The sequence below is a fragment of the Eriocheir sinensis genome, chromosome 27 (genome assembly GCF_024679095.1).
Source record: "Eriocheir sinensis breed Jianghai 21 chromosome 27, ASM2467909v1, whole genome shotgun sequence".
NCBI lineage: Eukaryota > Metazoa > Arthropoda > Malacostraca > Decapoda > Varunidae > Eriocheir > Eriocheir sinensis.
Window position 1 is genome coordinate 848,376 of NC_066535.1, and position 7,500 is coordinate 855,875.

The 7,500-nt window shown below is 42.2% G+C and overlaps 1 long non-coding RNA gene across 2 annotated transcripts in view; it reads left to right on the forward strand.

Moving 5' to 3' along the window:
* LOC127003974 (uncharacterized) overlaps positions 1-7,500 on the forward strand; it is an 11,634-nt gene that overhangs the window by 3,664 nt on the left and 470 nt on the right. The window contains exons 3-4 of one of the 2 annotated variants that reach the window (XR_007757488.1): positions 1,390-1,497; positions 4,598-7,500. The exon at positions 4,598-7,500 is cut by the window's right edge and continues 70 nt beyond it. This is a non-coding gene — a long non-coding RNA (uncharacterized LOC127003974). The remainder of the gene's footprint in view (positions 1-1,389; positions 1,498-4,597) is intronic. The other variant, XR_007757487.1, reaches the window with a different exon arrangement.

Genomic DNA, 7,500 nt, shown 5'->3' on the forward strand with positions numbered 1-7,500 from the left:
TCTCTCTTGTATTAAATCTGTCACCCTTGAGTAATAACATAACAAGTTGGTGACACACGATCTCCCTCTCCTGAATCCAAACTGGCAATCCGAGATAATTCTCTCCCTTTCTAAAAAATCTGACCACCTGTTTTTAAGTAGCCTCTCACATATCTTCGCAACCACACTAGTGAGTGATGCCGGTCTGTGATTTAATGGGTCCTCTCTCTTTCCTCCTTTATATATTGGTACTGTGTTTGCTCTCTTCCTGTGTGTGTGTGTGTGTGTGTGAACATTATACCTTTAGATTTATTTTGTGTTTATAATATTTATTTTCCTTTTTTTTTTTTTCTTTCCTTCCTTCCCTCCTTCCTTCCTTCCTTCCTTCTCAATTTTTATCATCTAATCTTTCCTTTTCATTAATGTTAATGACTGTGAATGTATATTATTATTGTTGTTATTATTATTATTGTTTTTATTATTATTACTATTTATCTTTTTTTGCCTGTGTGTGTGTGTGTATGTGTGTGTGTGTTCAGAATTATGTATTATATATATTTTCCTTTCCTTCCCTTCTCTTCCTTTCCCTTTCCTTCCCTTCTCTTTCTTTCCTTTCCCTTTCCCTTCTCTTCCTTTCCCTTCCCTTCTCTTTCTTTCCCTTTCCTTCCCTTTTCTTTCTTTCCTTTCCCTTTCCCTTCTCTCTCTTTCCTTTCCCTTTCATTCCCTTTCCTTTCCTTTCCTTCTCTTCCTTTCCCTTTCCTTCCCTTCTCTTTCTTTCCTTTCCCTTTCCCTTCTCTTCCTTTCCCTTCCCTTTCATTCCCTTTCCTTTCCTTTCCTTCTCTTCCTTTCCCGTTCCTTCCCTTCTCTTTCTTTCCTTTCCCTTTCCCTTCTCTTCCTTTCCCTTCCCTTTCATTCCCTTTCCTTTCCTTTCCTTCTCTTCTTTTCCTTTGCCTTCCCTTCCTTTCCCTTCCCTTCCCTTCCCTTAAACTGCTCTCAAAGGCAAGGCAAGACAGAGGCAATAGATAAACATGTTATTATTATTATTATTATTATTATTATCATTATTATTATTATTGTTATATGGATGGGAATGTCTTTCAGGAGGAGGAGGAGGAGGAGGAAGAGAAGAATTAGTTGATAATGAAGGACTGGGAGGAGGAGGAGGAGGAAGAGAAGGTCCATTATCCACTATTTCCTCTCTTCCTCTTCTTCCTCCTTTTTCTCTTCTATTTTCTTTCTCTTCCTTCTCCTTATTTTCCTTATTATTTTTTGTTCTTATTCCTCCTCCTCCTCCTCCTCCTCCTTCCTCTTCTCGTCCATCTTTTGACTCCATATTTTCCATTTATTTTTATTTACTTTTATAACTGAACTATCAACAAAGCAATATTAACAAGTCTCCCCTTTGAACAGGTTTCCCCGTGACCCGCATGCCGATTTCGTTGACCAGCAGGGCGTGCAGTGCTTCTGAGAGCCCCCGCCCCAGCCCCGAGACCCGCAGGGAGACCCACTAGACTTGAGGTGGGTCTGGGTTCCTATGCTGTGACATCCCTTATGCAAGAGTTCACCAGCATCTTCACTCTTTCATCCCTGTGCTGTCCAAATCCCTTATGCAAGAGTTAACCAGCATCTTCACTCTTTCATCCCTGTGCTGTCCAAATCCCTTATGCAAGAGTTCACCAGCATCTTCACGCTTTCATCCCTGTGCTGTCCAAATCCCTTATGCAAGAGTTCACCAGCATCTTCACTCTTTCATCCCTGTGCTGTCCAAATCCCTTATGCAAGAGTTAACCAGCATCTTCACGCTTTCATCCCTGTGCTGTCCAAATCCCTTATGCAAGAGTTCACCAGCATCTTCACGCTTTCATCCCTGTGCTGTCCAAATCCCTTATGCAAGAGTTAACCTGCATCTTCACTCTTTCATCCCTGTGCTGTCCGAATCCCTTATGCAAGAGTTCACCAGCATCATCACTCTTTCATCCCTGTACTGTCCAAATCCCTTATGCAAGAGTTCACCAGCATCTTCACTCTTTCATCCCTGTGCTGTCCAAATCCCTTATGCAAGAGTTAACCAGCATCTTCACTCTTTCATCCCTGTGCTGTCCAAATCCCTTATGCAAGAGTTCACCAGCATCTTCACGCTTTCATCCCTGTGCTGTCCAAATCCCTTATGCAAGAGTTCACCAGCATCTTCACTCTTTCATCCCTGTGCTGTCCAAATCCCTTAAGCAAGAGTTCACCAGCATGTATGTGTGTAATTTTCAATCCAGTATATTTCCTTTTTCATTAAATCCCAAGAAGCCTGCTCCTCTGACCTGGCACCCTTGGTAGTAGGTAAAAGCCCTGGCACTGTAAGCTTTTCTAGAGTTAGCCCCTGCCATGTCCTTCCTGCTGGGTACACACACCCTGGCATAAGCTTTCCCCAGGTAGCTGCACCCCCTCCCCCTGTCTCTGTTCTCTGTCATTCTTCCTTCCTTCCTTCCTTCCTTCCTTCTACCTCCCCCTTCCAGGGTGTGTGTGTGTGTGTGTATGTGAGAGAGAGAGAGAGAGAGAGGCGCCTCTTCAACAAGTTTCAACTTGCTGTTCCTCGACCCTTACCTTCCTTTCTAACCATCTATATTATAATCTATGTGTGTGTGTGTGTGTGTGTGTGTGAGTGTGAGAGAGAGAGAGAGAGATGCTCATCTCTCGCCAATTTCTCTGTATATTTATGCTTACATCTCAAAATTATCAAATGATTTATGTTTCTCTATGTGCACCATTTAATTTTGCATGTTTTTATATATAATACTTGATGATTATGTTGAAATTATGGCTGAAAACTTGTTATAATCAGAAGTGACGTTTGAAATTTGCCACGCACGGCCAGCCTAGATACGGGTCGGGGCGCCGTTTTGGCCCGGCCGTAGTGAAGGGGCCAAGACCTCTCAGCAGTGTTGTTTGGATTTAAATCAAATGCTTTAAATCAAGTGATTTAAATCAATTTAAATCAGAGTAAAAAAAATCATGATTTAAATCAAAATTTCATATACTGTATTTAAAATGATTTAAGTGATTTATCAAGAGTAAAATATTTAATGATATATATATATATATATATATATATATATATATATATATATATATATATATATATATATATATATATATATATATATATATATATATATATATATATATATATATATAATAACATGTGAATCAGTTGTAGAGGAAAAGTATCAAATCTACTTGTCATGTATTGGTCCTGTAGCAAGTCAGGCACCAGTTAATCATTGCCATCTCTTACAAGTCAGGCACCAGTGAATCATTGCCATCTCTTACAAGTCAGGCACCAGTGAATCATTGCTATCTCTTACAAGTCAGGCACCAGTGAATCATTGCCATCTCTTACAAGTCAGGCACCAGTGAATCATTGCCATCTCTTACAGGTCAGGCACCAGTGAATCATTGCCATACAAGTCAGGCACCAGTGAATCATTGCCATCTCTTACAGGTCAGGCACCAGTGAATCATTGCCATCTCTTACAAGTCAGGCACCAGTGAATCATTGCCATCTCTTACAAGTCAGGCACCAGTGAATCATTGCCATCTCTTACAGGTCAGGCACCAGTGAATCATTGCCATACAAGTCAGGCACCAGTGAATCATTGCCATCTCTTACAGGTCAGGCACCAGTGAATCATTGCCATACAAGTCAGGCACCAGTGAATCATTGCCATCTCTTACAAGTCAGGCACCAGTGAATCATTGCCATACAAGTCAGGCACCAGTGAATCATTGCCATCTCTTACAAGTCAGGCACCAGTGAATCATTGCCATACAAGTCAGGCACCAGTGAATCATTGTCATCTCTTACAAGAAAAATATTCAAAATCATGAAAAAAGATAAGCTATTAGTCCTACTTATGATTTTTATGTGAAAAACTCCTCTTGGGTAATGTATATTAAACTATGGTTTCATTGGCCAAGTTTAATACAAGAAAAGGTCCTCATAAGGCTGAGTAGTTAGCGTGCGTGCCTTGTATTCTCCCTGTGCTGGAGGACGCGGCTTCACGCTACCACCAGGGATTTTTCTGTCACCAGCGAGGGGCCTAAGACTACCCTCATGCTGTCCACCCAGCAACCCGGACTCTAGAGGAAACCGTCCAAGTGAGTCAAGAATGAGTTCCAGGGGGCAGCATGAGCCAAGATTAAATGGCGTCACTATAAAAATTACCTGCGCCATGACGGGGTGGGGACGACCACCAGGCCCCTGAAGAAGGCCTACCGGTGCTATAGGCGAACACGTAAAAAAAAAAAAAAAAAAAAAAAAGTGGAAGCATAGAAGAATTTATGCAAAAAAAATAATTTCAATCAAAAAAATCGATTTAAATAAGAAAAATTTGCTTTAAATCAAATAAATCGATTTTTTTTTTTTTTTTTTTTTAGAAAACATCATGATTTTTTCCAACCCTGCCTCTCAGGAACTCTGGGGAGCTTTCTGTAACCTGGGAGAGCTCTTTGGAACCCCTGAGAACTCTTGGGAGCTTTCCGTAACTTAGAAGACTCTCAGAAATGCTTATGAAATCTCTTTAAAACTCCCTCAAACTCTACTGAAAGGATCACCCCATACCCGCAGGTCCTGGTGGCACCCGACCCGAGCTACTGGTACTGCTGGTGGCTGGCGGATGAGATCTTCCTGACGGATGTGGCGGCCAACTTCCTGACTGTGAGGATCGGGGAGTGCAAGAAGCGGCCGGGGGTTTTCAAGGACACGACCGACCCAAACCAGAATTCCCACTCGATTATGTGATGTGTGGTGATTGTGAATATGTCTTGACTTTGCTGGTGAAGGTTTCCATGGCGAACAGGATCATACTGAAAAGATATTAGCATGGAAAGATATTGTTGTCCTGTGTTCATGGGAATCCCGTAAACAAACTTGTGGGTACAGCTATTACTGGACGCAAAATGTTATTGTAAAGCCTGCTGGATACATTTGATGAGCATAGAAAACCACCTAAAAATTACAAGTCAAAACTCTGTCATCACTTGCAGAATTGGAAGTCCAAACAATCTAAACTGATACTTCAAAGGAAGCCCACAGCCTTAAGATTACTTTAGGCATTTGGGTTTGAGTCTAGGTGCAAAGCCAGATTTTTAAGAAATTTATTTACAAAATTGTACGGGCCATGAACACCTCGTGTATGACCCCCTGCTGCTCACAAGACGTACACCAATTAACCCGGTAGCAGCGACGGGCCAGATTTGTGGCTTTACCGTGTAGCAGCGACGGGCCAAACTTGTGCCATGATTTAAACCACCCAAAATGGATGATACATAATCTGATCACAAATGTTTTGATATATATTATGAAATGGTTTGTGTGAGGGGTGATTTTTTCTCATTTTTCTCACTTAGAGGGACCATTAAGAAATATGATCCCTGCTGCTACCGGGTTAAAAAAAAAAAACTTCCAATGGAGAAAAAATATTATCTGGAGAAGCTCAAGAGATACTCCTAGAGGAAGGCCATTTCCTGAGGAGTATTATGCACTCTTTGTTATGCCTGTTCGGGCAAATACAGATTTTTAATGAATATTTTCCCACTATAGTCTATTCATTTGGGCAAGGCCACTCACGGCAGCTTAGTCCCAGCAACTCCACTTCCCCCTTCTGGCTGGGTAGCTCCGAGCAGGATGATGTAACCTACTTGTCATGTTAAGTAGTCAACATAAAATGCATATCTAACACAAACTGCTAATTTCTGTTCACACATAGAAATTAGCAGTTTGTGTTAGATATGCATTTTATGTTGACATTTTAATATTACTACTTATGTTGACTACTTAACATGACAAGTAGGTTACATCATCCAGCTCGGAGCTACCCAGCCAGAAGGGGGAAGTGGAGTCGCTGGGACTAAGCTGCCGTGAGTGGCCTTGCCCAAAGGAATAGACTATAGTAGTACTATGGGTTGTGTCCAGCTCACCTGACAATTGAAACAATATAACATTTAAAAACCATGCTATTCCTCCTGTATAAAAAAGAGATGTTATATTTTTTTTTCCTTTTTTAGTCATGAAATTTCCTATTAAGCAGAATATTGTTGTACACTTTGGCACTTACACGGGAGGAGGCTTTACAAACATGTTGGTGCCCAGATGTTTAAAAATGCTGCTTGGAAGTCTGGAAGAGTGACTGGAATCTGCGACTTCTCTGCTGATGGGGGCTTCGTGGTGCAGTGGTTAGCACACTTGGCTCACAACCAAGAGAGCACGGGTTCAATTCCCGGGCGGAGTGGAAAAATTTGGGCAGCTTTTCCAATACCCTACGCTCCTGTCCATCCAACAGTGTACCAGGTATTAATCAGGGGTTGTGTCCCGTCTCCTGGGGTCTGTTGCCTTCTATAATTCCTTCCCCTTCTGTCTCTCTCCGGCATATGACCACAGATGTTGCGCCCACTAAACAAAACTTTCCTTGCCTGTCTCTCGCCAACATATGACCACAGATGTTGCGCCCACTAAACAAAACTTTCCTTGCCTGTCTCTCTCCGGCATATGACCACAGATGTTGTGTCCACTAAACAAAACTTTCCTTGCCTGTCTCTCTCTGGCATATGACCACAGATGTTGCGCGCACTAAACAAAACTTTCCTTGCCTGTCTCTCGCCGACACATGACCACAGATGTTGTGTCCACTAAACAAAACTTTCCTTGCCTGTCTCTCGCTGGCATATGACCACAGATGTTGCGCCCACTAAACAAAACTTTCCTTGCCTGTCTCTCTCTGGCATATGACCACAGATGTTGCACCCACTAAACAAAACTTTCCTTGCCTGTCTCTCCGGCACATGACCACAGATGTTGCGCCTACTAAACAAAACTTTCCTTGCCTGTCTCTCCGGCACATGACCACAGATGTTGCGCCCACTAAACAAAACTTTCCTTGCCTGTCTCTCTCCGGCACATGACCACAGATGTTGCGCCCACTAAACAAAACTTTCCTTGCCTGTCTCTCTCCAGCATATGACCACAGATGTTGCGCCCACTAAACAAAACTTTCCTTGCCTGTCTCTCGCCGACATATGACCAGAGATGTTGCGCCCACTAAACAAAACTTTCCAACTTTTTCTCTGGTGATTTTCTGTACAGGCAGTGGTTCGGAATGTGTACCATACTGCCTCCAGATAACTGTTTGAGGCTGCACCACTTCTTCCGGCCATGGTATTAGGGTTTCTTGCGTACTGTTTTTCCAGGCCTCTGAAAATGGACCCAAAATGTCAGAATGAGTGCATCTCTAATGTTTATCTCTATGTATAGGGAAGGGAATTGTATCATAGCCTGTTAAGAAGATAAGGTGTCTATTGTGTATTTCCAAGCCTCTGAAAATGGATCCAAAATGTCGTAGTGAGTGCATCTCTAATGTTTATCTCTTATGTATAATGAGTGGAGTTTTACCATAGCCCGCAAGGTGTTAAGAAGAGTTATGTGTCCACTGTGTATTTCCAGGCCTCTGAAAATGGACCCAAAATGTCAGAATG